Here is a 16,407-nt window from a genome sequence, read left to right on the forward strand (position 1 = left end):
GATGTTACTTTACATGGCAAAGGACTGGGTGTGACTAAATCAAGGATCGTAAACTAGGGAGACTATCCTGGATTATCTGGGTGGGCCCACTGTAATCACAAAGGCTCTTAAAAGATGGGACAGGAAGGTAGAAGAGTCAGAGAATGAGATGTGATGACAGAAGCAGAGGGACAGAGTGATGCAATTGCTGGCTGTGAAGATACAGGAAGGGGCCAAGAGCCAAGAAATGTGTGCGGCCTCTAGAAGCTGGAAAGGTCTGGGAATGAATTCTCCCCAGAGCCTTCAGAAAGAAATGCAGCCCTGCTGACAGGCTGATCTTAACCCAGTGAAACCTGCTTTGGACTTCCCACCTCCTAAGCAATGCCATAATAAATTTGTGCTGTTTTAGGCACCTGCATTTGTGACAGCAGCAATCAGAAACTAATATACTCCCTTATTCATGGACTTCCATTTTCCCAGATAATTTTTCTGGATACTAGTTTGTCCCTTCCCTCTGCATTCACTCCCGGCACTGCTCTGTGCCCCAGGAAGGTGATGTATTTACACAGCATCATCAGGCTTCCTTGCTCTCTGACTTGTTTGGCCAACAGGAGGCACTAGCAGGAAACTGGAGGGAGGCTGGTGCAGAAGGCAATACGGCCCACTAGCAAGCCTTCCCTGTAGGGCTGCCCCCACCCCTGTCTTGCTGACTTGAGGCCTGGGGGTGATGAAGGGTCCCTGTGTGGCTGGTGCCAGATTTCCGTCTTGTTGGACTCCTTACACCCTCCCTACAACTCTGTAAATAGGATCCTTATTTAAATTCCCTCAAATTACTCAGTTGAGTGTGTCCTCTGTTTCTTGTTGGGACCTTGGCTGATACTGTAATGTCACTTGGAATGCTGTTCTCTGCTCTCATGGCCAATCCATGAGCTTTGCTTTGGAGACCTGGCTCAGGTCCCAGCTCTGCGGACCACAGAATGTCAGGGCTGAGTGAGGCCTGAAAGGTCATCCAGTCCAGCAACATAGATGGTTTTTCTCCTACTTCTCTGACCACTTCTTCTTGGTCTCCTTTGGCAATTCTTCCTCTGCCTTAACTACTGGCATGTTACAAGATCCTGTCTTACCATTTCTTTTCTTACACTGCACATTCCCCCTGGGAGAAACTTGTCCCCTCCAAAATTCTCATTATAATCCACATCCTGAGGACCCTCAAATCTTTGATTAAGACTTTGTTCCTTGAGGACTAGATCCATGTATTCCCACTGCTGAACCAACACTTCACTGAATCAGGCATCTCAAATGGTAGAAGTACTTGCATCATCTTTCCTGCCAAATAGCTTCTCCTCCTCTGGAATTTCCAATTTCAGAAATTTGGCCAAGGAAGCAGGGAACCATCCTTGACATCTCCTCTTCCTTGTCTCCTCCTCATTCATCAATCCAGTCCTTAAACCTAAACATGTTGAGGATCCATCTGCTTCACTCATCTGCACTTCCACATCCAGTCTCAGTCCATTTTGATCAATTCTTCATACAAATGGCCAAAGTGGTCTTTTTAAATAATTCTTCCCTAGTTACTTAAAATCCTCCTGTGGCTTCCCTTTGCCTTGAGGATAAGGTTCAGACCCACAGTCTGACCTCTGTCATCCTCATCAGCCTCATCCTGCTCTGCATCCCCAGCTTCCCCTGGCTCCAGCCTCCTGGACTGCTTCCAACTCCTGGATCACGCCTTATGTTGTTTCCTCTGCTCAGAGCACTCTTACCCCTTCTTCCTCTGGTTGACTGCTAGCCAGCTCAGCTCATCTTCCAGTCTCAATATAAGCTTCAGTCAGTTTGGTGCTCTGTAATAACCTAGAGGGGTGGAATGAGGGGGCGAGTGGGAGGGAGGCTCAACAGGGAGGCGAGGTGATACACGTATACATATAGCTGATTTGCATTGTTGTACAGCAGAAGCTAACATGACACTGTAAAGCAATTATACTCCAATTAAAAAATAAATATGAATGTAAGTTTCAATTCCTCGAAGTTGCCTTGTTTGTAATCCCAGGCAGGTCTGAGTCATTCCCCACCCCAAGGCACACCCCTTGTTCAGAGCTCTTCTTGACTTTATTACAACTGCTTGTTTTATCTCTGTCTTTTTTGCTAAGCTCTGTGAGGGTGGGGACCGTATCTGTTTTAGTCACTGTTATGGTCCTGGCTCCCAGCACAGGTCTTGACCCAGGATAGGCATCCAACAAATATCAAATGAAGGAAATGAGCTCAGAAAGGTGAAGTGACCTGTTGGTTCAAAACTAATCCCATCATATCCACAGCCTCCAGGCCACTTAAGCACAAAACAGTTGCTCTGTTCCCTAAATTCAACTACACCGCCAAACCCTAGAGGACAGGGATGATGTCATGATTCTTCTATTCCTAGGCCTCTTGTAGATTCATTCAACAAATATCTACTGACAGCCCACCTTTTTTCACTGCTGGGACAAGAGCAGTGAGCAAAACAGATGATATCTCGTACTGGACCGGAGCTGAGCTTACAGTTTGGCAGTAGGAGAGACATTAATTAGGTAGTTACAATAACATGTTAATACTATGTGACAGTCCCTGTTAAAACAAACTGCATATGTTGCACTCGTGCATCAGGAGGGTGTGAAAAATAAAAATAATGCACCCTCCTGAAGCACAACTTTGAAGATTTGGGGGAAAGCTGGTTTTATTTTTAATAACAAATATAGATGTATGTGGACATATTATTCACACAGCTTTTAAAGTCAAATCACAGATTTCTGGCTCAAGGATGGCCTGCTTTAGCCCCTACTCAGGGCTCCGAGTGTTCACACTTGCCCTCTCCTCCTATTAGTGATGCCGCAGTGGAAAGCTTCCAACATCACTGCAGTCTCACCTCTGGTAGAGTGCTTGTCCCATGGCGAGCTCTCAACATGCAGCAAGAGACTAATGGGCATACTGGAGCGAAGCAAGTGCCAATCAGCGCTTCAGGAGTCCAGGTGCACATGCATACCAAGAAGGTTAGAAAACGAAAACAGGAGCAAGGACGGGAGCTGAAGGAAGTACGACTTGGGCCCTTCAATAACTCTCCCTATGAGAGACATGAACCCTGAGAAGGAGAGCAAGCAGTGTGGCTTTCTTTACTTCTTCTCCCACTACCTTACTTGTATATGTATTTCATAACTGGCATGAAAGAGGAAAACCAGGTACAACACAAAGTGCCCAAACTTTGGCCTCACCTCCACGCAGACTTGGAATCAAACCCAAATTCAGCCCTATTTAATAAGCCTGCTCCAAACCAAAGACCCATTTTTACAGAAGAGTAACAAAAAACACTTGTAAAACCTAGTGAAAAGTTTTTTAAATGGGTAAAACTGCCATGAATTGCTTAGGAGTACATATGTATCTGGGAAAGCTACAAAGGACAACACATGGAAAGGACAGACATCTCAGAAGGAGGGGCGGGGGATCTGATGGGGAAAGGACGACCTGACCTTCCACCTCACTGATGATGATTTCATCCCAAGAGGGGAGGTCAGTATGTGAGAAGTTATTATTCTTTATTATGTATCTTCAATATTTTATAATAATCTTTAAACAATGAGTGAACCAGTTTGCACAAGACAGCCAAATCTACATTTTCTAAAACTAATAAATTAGAAAAAAAATCAGCTTAGCAATATATCCTCCAACAAAACAAAACAGGAATTTTTAAATTGGAGTATAATTGCTTTACAATTTGTGTCCATTTCTGTTGAACAACAAAATGAATCAGCTACATGTATACGTATATCCCCTTCTTCACCCCCCCCCCATCCTACCCCCTAGGTCATCACAGAGCACGGAGCTGAGCTGCCTGTGTTATAAAGTAGCTCCCCACTAGGTATCAAAACAGGAAGTAATCCTACATATTTAATTTCTTTCTAGCTGCAGGCAAATACAAAGATGTGTACAAAACACATAGCCTGTGTTTTGGAATCTAGCTATTTCAAGATGGCTCTTTCGAGTCTGTTTTTTTTGTTTGTTTTTTTTTAAGTAACCGAGTGGCTCCTGCCATATCCTCAAAAATCTGTGCAGGAGATGCAGGACAGAGAATGGGGTGTGATAAGGAGGAATTTCAGGCAAAAAATATGAGAAAGCAATTGGAAGGGGCAAGCTGAATGGAGAATGAGGAATAGATCTTACCAGAATGAAAAGATCTCACAACACAAACGTGGCCATAGCTTAACCTGCTCAAAATAGTCTCCTTTTAAAACAGTGTGCCCACCAGTAAGCACTCCCTCCAGGTTCAGAAGAGAACAGAAGACAAAAAGCATAGGTCTTGGAGTCAACTAGCCCGGGATCTGATGGCTACAATCCATGTGCGAGTGACAGCCTCTCCGAGCCTCTGTCTCATCCTCGGTGAAACAGGCAGAGCAGTACTTATCTCAGAGGGTGGGGGTGATGTTTAATGTGGTGACGTATGTACCGGGAACAGCTGCTAACACGTGCGAGCCCTCAGTCAAAGCCATTTCTCTTTTGTCCTTGGGTGCAGTCTTCTACGTGGGCTATTTGTTCCCTCCATTATCCTTGTCAGGATCTGTTGAACGTGGAGAGGCAGCACCCTATAGGAACCCTGGGTCAGCGCTGCCAGGTGTAGTGAGCTGCCATGGGGAGGCTGGCCAAAGTATGAGATAGGTTTCCACCTGGGCAGGAAGTTGCCAAGAAGCTTCCTGGCAGGGGCAGAAGGGTTCTAACATGGAAAATCTCACTGTCTGCTCAGACCGCCACCTGGTTTCTAATTCTCCTGGCAGGTCCTACTCCCTGTCGCTGCCCTATCCTTTGTCTGGCCCTATTCTCTGCTTTCTAAGGAGTTCCTGTTTATGGACTTCTGTGTACCTCCTTGCCTTCCACTTGGGTGTCTGGGTCTCCAGCTGTCTATTGGTTCTAGCTATGTCCCCTCATCTTGGCTTTGGGAAGTTATGGGCTTCTCACTTCCTGACTGGCACCAAGGGTTCCCTACCATTTGTTGACAAAAGCTGGCTGCTGTCTGCTTATGAATCTTTGACTCAACTATCTTCTCTCCCTCTCTGGCATCTATCTCCTAGTTTGATTTTGATCAAAGCTTTGTTAAGGGTTACAGGTGCTATGTGCCCTTTGACTCATGACTGCCCATCAAGATGATATGCAAAATATTTAATAACTGGTGTGAAATGGGCATTGGGCATCAGAATGGATGTCAGCTATAAACAAGAGGGGTGGCTGACCCTGCATATATTGGCTGAACAGCATCCCAGCTCCCTAGACTCCAGACCCCTCCCCTCTGCTCTGACAAGAGGCCTCCTGGTTCTTTCACTGGACTGAAACCTCAGATTTCCTCCTTACTCCTCACATCCTGGCTTGCTGCAGCTGGTCTTGTGCCTTGTGTCATGAGCTCCTATTACCCACAGTCCTAGGGCTGACCTTCTCATTCCCTCTCTATTCAGCTATCACCAGGGAAACCCAGGAATACAGACGATACACAGGAAAGAGATGGGCTAGCCTTGGTGCCAAACCAGGGGGGCAAAACATAAAAGCATATGAGTGTGTCTGTGTGTAGGAAAAAATCCTTGTAGCAAAAGATTCAGTATAAAATTAAAGTGTTATATCTTAAGAATTGGTTTCTTAAAATATAATCTTAATCTGTTTTCTTAGTCTGGTAATAGGAAATCTCTTCTGCACTTGCCTTCTATGAGCTCCTTTGATCCACTTATAGTCTATAAGGAAACATTTGGTTGTATGTGATTCACAAATAAAGCGAACAAGAGGAAATCCTTGAACTTCTGTCAGAAAGCTGGGTCTGTTTTTCCTCCAATGTTCCCCTAATTCAAAATAAAAAGAACCAGCACCTAGAACTTCCTGCTATAGAGGCGCAGTTCTTGAACTCAGAGAGAAAAGGGACAGCGCTTTCAGGATGGTTTGTGGGGAGGGCTAGAAATTCTAAGGTATGGGAATTTCAGAATTTGAGGTTGGAATTAGGGGATGGGGTGTCTTAAGAATAAACGATTGATAGTAGTTAAGACAAAGCAAGAAAGAGAACTTCCCCTGACCCCACTCACTCCTCCAACAGGACTGAAGTCTTGAGTGAGCGCAGTGAGACACAGACTCACTGTGAGCTCCCTGCAGGTTCACTGCAGGCGTCCACACTGTCCTCCGCAATCCTTTCTCTTTGTTTGCTTGTCTATTTGATCGATCACCCCAACTTTTAATTTAAAAAGTTCAAATCTACAGAAAAGGTACAAGAACAGAACACCCATATACCATTCTCTTTGATTCACTGTCGTCATTTTGCTACATTCTCCAGCTTCCTCCCCAGCCCTTTACTCCCCCTACCCTGAACCAGCTGAAAGTTGCAGATGTCATGCCGTTTTGCCTCTAATGCCTACATCTCAAAAGAAAATGACAGTGTCCTACATGACCACCGTACCATCGCTGCACCTAAGGAAGCAAAAAGTAATTCCATGATATTTATCTAATATGTAGTCCATAGTCAAATCTCTCCAATTGTCTCCAACTAATCAATCATAGCTTTTTTTTCTTCTTCTGATTTAGGATCCAAAGTTCATACATCCCAATTTATTGTTAAGTCAGTTGAATATTTTAATCTACAATACCCTGGCCCCACCATCTTTTTGGCAGGAACATTACACAGGTGAAGTTATGACCACCTCATTGCATAACCCAACAGGAGACTCATGGTATGTGTTGGTATGCTTGATCATTCAGCCGAGCTGATGACTTTCTCATCTCTCTATTGTAAGGACACATTTTCCCTAGGTACTATGTGGCAAGATACTTTGAAATAATGTCAAAATCCTCTTCCCTAACAACCTCTGGCTCAAAGGTTTTGTCATCTGTGGATGAATCCTTGCCTGAATCAGTTACATTAGAGTTGCAGAGCACTGGTTTTCTGATTCTCTCATTCCTTCTATTGTGTATTTATTATGCAAACAATGACCCATCAGTACCCATCCTCTCTATCCTCAGTGTCTGAACTCTCTGGTTACTTTCTCTGCGGTTCCTCCCCTTCTCCTTGCTCACCATCTCTGAGGGCTCCTGCCTAGCCCTGGGGAGCCATTTACATCTCCCTTTACCTCTCATCAGTTCACCTTCAGCCAATTAAAAACAAACACAGAAAATCCACAGCATGTTGTTGTCTACATATTTATACTAATTCACAAAAATTAAAACAGTTGTAATGCATATTTATTGGATTAGACTGCAGAGAGTAGAGAAAACCAGTTCTATTTTTGAAAAAAAATCAAGTTGCCTAAACCCTGAAAAATCTTTCTTCCTCACTAGGTAAAACCTCCTCTTCTGTCAGTGTCAGGCTTTCTATAATGGTGTTGAACAGACGCACCCTCCTCTCCTTAGTTTCTTGATATGAGAGCCTTGGAAGAACAGAGGTTTAGAAATCATTTAGGCGGAATACCCGGTTTTACATGGAGAAAGAGGTTAACAGAGGTGAACAGACTTGCCCAGGGTCCCTCAGCTCCTTAACGGCAGAGCTAGGGAAATGGGTTTTTATGATACCTGCTCCGACCTTCTTTTCATTCCCTTCTCAAGGACCTGGTGATCCCGATGTTTAACAGGCAAGAGGAAGCCCACTGCATTCACAGCCTTCGTTGCTAAATCGCATTTTGCCTGCATCACCTTCCCATCTTTGAATACTTCAAAAATTCCCATTAGGAGCCATTATTGTCATTGTTATTATTAAAAACCAATTTTCACTGCTGCAGGTCAACAAGGAAAATTTAGGAAGACTCAAGGGAGCACATGCTAACATAACTTAAACCAGAAAAAAAAAAAAAAAAGAGTCTCACGACCTGCATCAGGCCGCTGTCATAACGCTGCTTTCTCGGAGGCTGAAACACCCTGCGGGTGACAGTTCCAGCCGGAGTCCACCTTTCCCCGCCGCCCGATCTAACGCTGCAGTGACAGGCATTAGGCTCCAGGAGCTTGTCAAACGTTCACAGGAGAGAAGTGGGGAACAAAGCCCAGCGTGGAAACACCCGGCCCCGCAGCTCAGGGAGGACAGAGACCGCGCCCTCCCTGCGGCGGCTGGGGGATGCAGAGACTGCGGAGCCGCAGTCCAGCGCGTGGGACCCACACCCGCTGGGCGCCTCCCTCCCGCTCAGCCCTCCACCGCGCTTTCCTCCGCGCCGCGGGCCGATCCGAGGAGGCCAGAGGCGGTGCCGGCTCCGCGCGCCCTCCCGGCTGAGCGCCGACCCCGCAGAGCATCCTTCCGCGGGCAGGGAGGGCGCGGCCGCCCCGCGCTGCTGGCCTGGGGGCTGCAGACGGCACCTCTCCCGGGGGGGCCCCCACCCACCCCCGGCGCGCTCACCCGTGCGTGCGCCCATCCCGGAGCGGGCGGTGCGGGCAGTCAGTCCGTCTACCCCGAAGTAGCGGGGCCGGCGAGCAGGGCGGCGCCGTGGCCCGGGAGAGCGCGGCGATCAACAGGCGGCTCCCGGCCGGGCGCGGCGCCGGGGCGCGCGGCTGCCTCGGAGCAGGCTGGGAAGCGTAGTTCGGAGCGGCGAGCGGCGGCCGCGCGGAGGCTGGACCCCCTGCCCCTGGCTGTCACCCCGGGCTTCCCCACCCTCCGCTGCAGGTGTCCTCGCCCGGAATCTGAGTCCCGACCCTGTAAGCGCTGTGCGGGCGAACAGGACCTCAGCCTTGGGACCAGGCTGTAACGGGCTCTCTTGAGAAGCCCGGGGCTACGGATAGGGTGGGTGGCAAAGGCTCTCCAAGCTCGTGAGGAGCAGCTGGGTGAGTGAGCACCGTTACTTCGAAGCCGTGAGAACACCGGCTTAGACACAGACGAGGCCTGTCCTGGGTTTTACTGGCTTTACGCCGGCCTCAGGCGGAGCGTGGGGAATAGTGGTTGGGGCACATGCCTGGGCGTAGGGAGGTGGGGTGTGGCGAGGCTGATCTAAAGTTTGTGGGTGAGGATGTTCGCCAGCCCATGCACACGCGGTGGCTTCACTGAGAGCCTCAGCATCCTCATGTGTAAAGTATAGACTTAAAGCTTGAAAGTAAGTTGTGAGGACCAAATGCATTTTAGGTGCGTATGTGAAAGCCTTGTGGTCAGGCCCTTAGCACATACTCAATAACGTTCCTCAGGGGTTACAGGGAGACCCAGGCACACTTCCGATCTTGAAAGCCCTGTGTATAATGCTAAGTTGTATAGTTGGCCTCGTTGGTCTGGATAAATAAATGTTAAAGCCCACCGAGTTTGCTGTTGTCAGCTATTTAGCCGGCTCACTTCACCCAGAATATGTACTGTGATGTGTCCTCTATGCCAGGTTCTTGGGAGCTACAAAGACAGAGAAAATACTGTCTGGTCTGTGAAGCATGGAAGCGGGGGTGGGGGGTGGGGGCTGGGGGTGGTGCGACCTAGGACAAAGATTGAAATTATGAAAATACATGGCATAATAAGGTTACCTTCCAAAAGCATTTTCTACCACATGTGACATCTCTCCTTTTTGAACTCTTGCTGCATACTTTCAATGCAATATTTCACGTTATGGTGGGATTTGCATTTTCCAGATGTGGTGGAAGGAAAATGAACCAAAGGGATGGATGCAGCATTGCTGGCATAATCTCTGAAACAGGCAAAGAGTGAGTGGATGTGAATCAGCATCATAATCTGGCAATGACCTGTGCAGTGGTCATGTGACCCCCCCAAAAATGCTGCAGAGAAAATTCCATGTTTGAAAATAGTAGCATCACTTTGCCTTTGTGGAAGTACATTCCTATCCATGTTCTCATTTGACTTTTCCAACAACGCTGTGAGATGCAGGGTGAGGATTTTCTTCAGTCAAGAGTTCCAAGAGGCACAGAGAGGTGATATGAGTTATTCAAGGCCATCCAGCTGGTCACTAAGCCTTCTTCTCTCCTTCTGTCCTGGCCTTCTCTGAAGAGGCACTCTCAGTGCTGTCTTTCATTTGTACATTTCAAAACAGGGCCATGTTTTCCCCAGGAAGAGGGCTGAATCAGAAAATAAAGTTAATTCTTAAAGGCTCTTGGAACTATAAGCTAGAACAATGGCATCCGGTAGCTGCTGACCGAGAGCCCAGTGTTGTGTCCACTAGCAGCTCTGTAGTGATGGACTACACCTTCTGTCACTACACTGTAGCGATGGACTACAGACTCTGGGGAACCTCCTCACCAGAATGGCGAATCTGCAAGAGAAGGAGTGAAATGAAAGGGAGGTGTGGCCACATCAATTTAAATCACATTCCCATGTTTTCCTGTATTTTTTTTATTCCAAATGTCCTATGTAACAGATCAGATGCCTTTGACTTTTTTTATGTTGTACATTTGTCACAAATTATAGCTTTCTGTTAAATAAGAATAGGACTGCTTACAGATCAAGCTAGTCGCTTCCCCAGAGAAAGCTGGTGGTAGGCATAAGCTGAAAATAACAAAGCAATTTTATCAGATTGTAAGAAAGGGTAGCAAATGTTTAATATAGCAAAGATGCTTTGTTGTTGTTGTTCAGTCACTAAGTCATGTCCAACTCTTTGCGACCCCATGAACTGCAGCACACCAGGCTTCTCTGTCCTTCACTATCTCCCTGAGTTTGCTTAAACTCAGGTCCATTGAGTCAGTGATGCTATACAACCATCTCATCCTCTGTTGTCCCCTTCTCTTCTTGCCCTCAATCTTTCCCAGCATCAGAGTGTTTTCCAGTGAGTCAGCTCTCCATATCAGGTGGCCAAAATATTGGAGCTTCAGCTTCAGCATCAGTCTTTCCTATGAATATTCAGGGTTAATTTCCTTTAGGATTGACTGGTTTGATCTCCTTGCTGTCCAAGGGACTCTCAAGAGTCTTCCCCAACACCACAGTTCAAAAGTGTCAATTCTTCAGTGCTCAGCCTTCTTTATGGTCCAACTCTCACACCTGTACATGACTACTGGAAAAACCATAGCTTTGACTATACAGACCTTTGTTGGCAAAGTGATGTCTCTGCTTTTTAATACACTGTTTAGGTTTGTCGTAGCTATTCTTCCAAGGAGCAAGCGTCTTTTAATTTCATGGCTGCAGTCACCATCCGCATTGATTTTGGAGCCCCCAAAAATGAAATCTGACACTGTTTCCACATTTCCCCCATCTATTTGCCATGAAGTAATAGGACCGGATGCCATGATCTTAGTTTTTTGAATGTTGAGTTTTAAGCCAGGTTTTTCACTCCCCTCTTTCACCTTTATCAAGAGGATCTTTAGTTCCTCTTCACTTTCTGGCATTAAAGTGGTATTATCTGCATATCTGAGGTGGTTGATATTTCTTCCAGCAATCTTGATTCCAGCTTGTGATTCATCCAGCTCTGCATTTCACATGATGTACTCTGCATATAAGTTAAATAAATAGGGTGACAGTATACGGCCTTGACATACTCCTTTCTCAATTTTGAACCAGTCCATTGTTCCATGTCCAGTTCTAACTGTTGTTTCTTGTCCTACATACAGGTTTCTCAGGAGGCAGGTAATGTAGTCTGGTATTCCCATCTCATTAAGAATATTCCATAGTTTGCTGTGATCCACACAGTCAAAGGCTTTAGCACAGTCAGTGAAGCAAAAGTAGATGTTTTTTTTGGAATTTCCCTGCTTTTTCTATGATCCAGTGTTTGTTGGCAATTTGATCTCCTTTTCCTCTGCCTTTTCTAAATCCAGCTTGAACATCTGGAAGTTCTTGGTTCATGTACTGCTGAAGCCTAGCTTAAAGGATTTTGAGCATAATCTTGCTGGCATGTGAAATAAGTGCAATTGTATGGTAATTTGAACATTCTTTGGCCTTGCCTTTCTTTGGGATTGGAATGAAAACTGACCTTTTCCAGTCCTATGGCCTTTCTTAGTCCTGCTGTTTACCAAATTAGCTGCCATTAATAAGTGCAGCACTTTAACAGAATCATCTAAGATTTGAAATAGCTCAGCTAGAATTCCATCGCCTCTACTAGTTTTGTTCAAGTGGGCCTTAGTAATGCTTCCTAAGGCCCACTTGACTTCACACTCCAGGATATCTGTCTCTAAGTGGTGAGCGACCACATCATTATTGTTATCTGGGTCATTAAGAGCTTTTTGTACAGTTTGGTGTACTCTCTTTCTCACTGGCTTCCTTGTGTTTTCCCACAAGGAAAATGTATGCATGTAATGAGATGAATGAAGCACTGTTTCAGTTGAAGACTGTGAAAGGAAGCTGGCAAACAAATGATTTCGTAGGTTAAAGTCATAGTTGGCAGTCAAAGCAGAGATACAAGAGCTATCCAACAGCCTCAGCCCCATTTATATGAAAATTCAAAATTGAAACACAACTCCTAGAGCTGGAAGGGACCTTACAGATCATCTTGTCTCGTCTCTTCTTCATGCAGTGAGGAGGCTGATACATCGACAGTAAATTCTCAATGGAACATATAGCATACATCACTGAGAACACACAGAAGATACTGTTGCTTGCCTACTCATCATCCATTCCCCTCTCTTCCTTCTTTACAGAAGCCTGTTCAGATGTTTGTCTATTGGGGAACGTGATGCTATTACCATCCCATACTAACCTATCATGGGTACGGGGAATAGAATCCTATTGACTGGCCTGTCAGAGATTAGGGGTGGGCCTGTGACCCAGTTCTGGCCAGTGAGACCTAAGGAGGGGTTTGCTGAAGGGCTTCTGGGAAAGGTTTTCTTGCTCTTAAATAGAGACATAAAGAGAAATATGCCACCATCTGCATGGGATGTTGTTGCATCTGGCTATGCTCCCTGAAACTGGAATAGCCATCTTAGAGCTATCAGAGGTTCCAAGCTTAGGACAAAGCCAACACACTGATGATGGCAGACTAAAGAGAATGAACTTGGGTCTGTGATGTTGTTGTTGAGTCAGTAAACCAATCAGCCCTGGTGCTGCCCAGCTTCTGGATTTCTTGTAATATGAGATAATAAATATCTTTATTGTTGAGACCATTTGAGATAGAGTTTTCTGTTACTTGAAGCTGAAAGAATCCTAAGTGTTGCAGATGAAATGTGAAAACAAGTTCTTTGGATAGAATGAAGTTGATAAAAACAAACAACAACCACAACCCAAGGCAAAGAATAGGGATATTATCACCTTATGGATAGAAGCGTGCATTTTAACTATGGTTAAACTATGGTTTCTAATCCAGACAGATCTGGATTGAACCCATTTATTTACTGCTTGCTTGATTGTGGTCACATTTCTTTAACCTTTCTAAGCCTCGTTTTCTTCACTCCTAGGCTGGGAATATTAATACTTACTACATGGGGCTGTTGTGAGGATGAAATTAGATAATTTGTGTCAAGTAGGCTACAAAGGATGTGGTGCTCAGTAACCACTAAAGGAGTGATGACTATCTTGATGAAGTATGAATTATCTTATTTATAGTGTAATAAATAACACAGTAACAACAAGCATCTAAAAGTGAATCACTGTATAATAGTGATCATGTTAAATGAGACCACAAGTGTGCAATCAGCAGAATTCAGAATGTAGGAAACTTTACAGGACAACCCAGTTCTTCGATAAATAAATTGCAAGAAAAATAAAAGATGGAGAGCTTATGCTGCTGCTAAGTCACTTCAGTTGTGTCCGACTCTGTGTGACCCCATAGACAGCAGCCCACCAGGCTCCCCCGTCCCTGGGATTCTCCAGGCAAGAACACTGGAGTGGGTTGCCATTTCCTTCTCCAATGCATGCAAGTGAAAAGTGAAAGTGAAGTCTTTCAGTCATGTCCGACTCTTCGTGACCCCATGGACTGCAGCCTACCAGGCCTCTCCGCCCATGGGATTTTCCAGGCAAGAGTACTGGAGTGGGGTGCTACTGCCTTTTCCAGAGAGAGCTTATAGATACACAGAAATAAAAGAGACAAATAACCAAATGCAATGTGTTGATATTGATTTGAATAAAGCAGTTGTTTGGTTATCTTATGGTATTAATTTAAAATTGTTTGCATGTGATAATAGTATTGTTATTTTTTAAAGAGTCCTTATCTTTTGGAAAGATATTACTGAATATTACTGAAAAAATGCTGAATATTTACAGAAGAAATAATATCTGAGATTTTTCTTTTCAAATAATCCAGCATGAGAGTATTTATGAAATAAGATAGGCTGTGAGTTGATAATGGTTGAAACTGAGTAGTGGAGCTTTATTAAACCATTCTTTTACATATTCTGGGTACCTTTTGACCCCTTTCCTCATGATGAGAACTTTTTAAGGTCTATTCTCTTAGCAACTTTTGAATATGCAATACTGTATTATTAACTAGAGTCACTATGTTGTACATTATATCCCCATCACTGGTTTATTTTGTAACTAGAAGTTATAAAATATATATATATATATTTTCTATATATATTTATATATATTATATATATATTATTATATATATATAATATATATATTTATATTTATATATATATAATTTCTATATATATTTATATATATTCTATATATAAAATATATAGAAGTTTGTATCTTTTGTCCCCCTGCACCCGTTTCACTCACTCCCCACTCCTTGTCTCTGGCCACCACTAGTCTGTTATCTGTGTCTAGAAGCTTGGTTTTTGTTTTTGTTTTAGAATACACATGTAAGTGAGATTATACAGAATTTGTCTTTCTCTTCCGACTTATTTCACTTAGCATAATGCTCTCATGTTGTCGCAAATGGCAAGCTTTCATTCTTTTTTGTGGCTAAAATATCTCTGTATTTTTAAAAGACAGCTTCCCTGAGGTAGATTTCGCATATCATAAATTTACCCTTTTAAAGTGTACACTTCAATGGTTTTTAGTATATTCACAAAGTTATATAATTGTTACCCAATCTGACTTTAGAATATTTTCAAAATCCCAAAAAGAAGCCCCATATTATATATCAGCAGTCACTCCCTCTTCCCCTAACACTCCCAGACCCTGACAAATACTAATCTATTTTTTTGTCTTCTCTGGATTTGCTTATTCTGGGTATTTCATATAAATGGAATCATATAACATGTGGTCTTTTGTGACTGCCTTCTTTCACTTAGCATAATGTTTTCAAGGCTTATGAATGTTGTAACATGTATCATTACTTAACATTTTTATGATCAGTTCAGTAATACTCTACTGTACTGGTATATCACATTTTCTTTATTTTTCAGTTGATGGACATTTAGTTTAATTCCACATTTTGGCTATTAAGAATAATGCTTCTATGCACATTTGTGCACAGGTTTTCAAAAAATTTTATTTATTTATTTTAAAAGAAACAAAGATAAATATTTTTAATGATAAAAGTTACAATTCACAAAGAAGATAGACATCATAAACTATTAGACACCTTAACAACAAAGAAGCAAAGATAATAAAGCAAAAATCAGAAGAAATAAAAGGGAAAAGAAAAAATATATAATCATAGTGAGACATACTAACATTTCTCTGAGAATATTTTTATCAAGTGCAGAAAAAATAAGAATAGGAGTATCTTGAATGGTGTCATTAATAATTTAAATATATTTCTATTTAATTTATATTAATCATATCCTATTTATAGCTCATACTTCGTTATTAGCTATCCATAGGACATTTAGAAAAACTGGCAAAAAATTAGACATTACTAAATTTCAAAAAGTAGAATTTTTTTTATGTGTGTGATTCAGTTATACACGTTATTTTTTAAATTATTTTCCATTATGGGTTACTACAAGACACTGACTATACTTCCCTGTGTGCACAGGTTTTTGTATAGACATATGTTTTTATTTCTCTTGAGTATATACCTAGGAATGGAATTGGTAGGTCATGTGGTAACTTTGGGCTTCCCTGGTGGCTCAGATGGTAAAGTGTCTGCCTGCAATGCAGGAGACCCAGGTTCAATCCCTGGGTTGGGAAGATCCCCTGGAGAAGGAAATGGCAACCACTCCAGTACTCTTGCCTGGGAAATTCCATGGACAGAGGAGCCTTGTAGGCTACAGTCCATGGGGTTCAAAGAGTTGGAACGACTGAGCGACTTCACTTCACATCACGGTAACTTTATGTTTAGCATTACTATGTTTAGCGTTTTGAGAAACTGCCAAACTGTTTTCCAAAGTAGCTGCACCATTTTATATTCTTACCGGTAATGTGTGAGCATTCCAATTTTTCCATATCTTTGTCAACACTTGTTGATGTGTCTTTTTAAAAATAATTATTATAGCCATCCCATTTAGTGTGAAGTGATATCACATTGCGGTTTTGATGTGCATTTCTTCAGTGCATAATCATATTGAACAATTTTTTCATGTGCTTACAGATCATTTTTATATTTTCTTCAAAGAAATGTCTATTCAAATCTTTTGTCTACTTTTTAAAAACAATTTATGTTTTAATTTATTTTTGGTCGTGCTGGGTCTTGGTTGCTGTGCGCGAGCTTTCTCTAGTTGCAGTGA

The 16,407-nt window shown here is 43.3% G+C and overlaps 1 protein-coding gene and 1 non-coding gene across 3 annotated transcripts in view; one reads left to right on the forward strand and one right to left on the reverse strand.

Moving 5' to 3' along the window:
• TMOD2 (tropomodulin 2) overlaps positions 1–8,448 on the reverse strand; it is a 55,543-nt gene extending 47,095 nt beyond the window's left edge. The window contains exon 1 of one of the 2 annotated variants that reach the window (XM_027554006.1): positions 8,339–8,448. The gene's annotated coding sequence lies outside the window, so the exon portion shown is untranslated. Of the gene's footprint in view, positions 1–7,820; positions 7,922–8,338 lie in introns of those variants that run through there. The other variant, XM_027554007.1, reaches the window with a different exon arrangement.
• A 7,351-nt stretch (positions 8,449–15,799) lies between these two features.
• On the forward strand, positions 15,800–15,871 carry TRNAC-GCA. Its single transcript has one exon. It is a non-coding gene; the product is annotated as a tRNA-Cys (tRNA).
• Positions 15,872–16,407: the final 536 nt, after the last annotated feature.

The sequence above is a fragment of the Bos indicus x Bos taurus genome, chromosome 10 (genome assembly GCF_003369695.1).
Source record: "Bos indicus x Bos taurus breed Angus x Brahman F1 hybrid chromosome 10, Bos_hybrid_MaternalHap_v2.0, whole genome shotgun sequence".
Taxonomy (NCBI): Eukaryota; Metazoa; Chordata; class Mammalia; order Artiodactyla; family Bovidae; genus Bos; species Bos indicus x Bos taurus.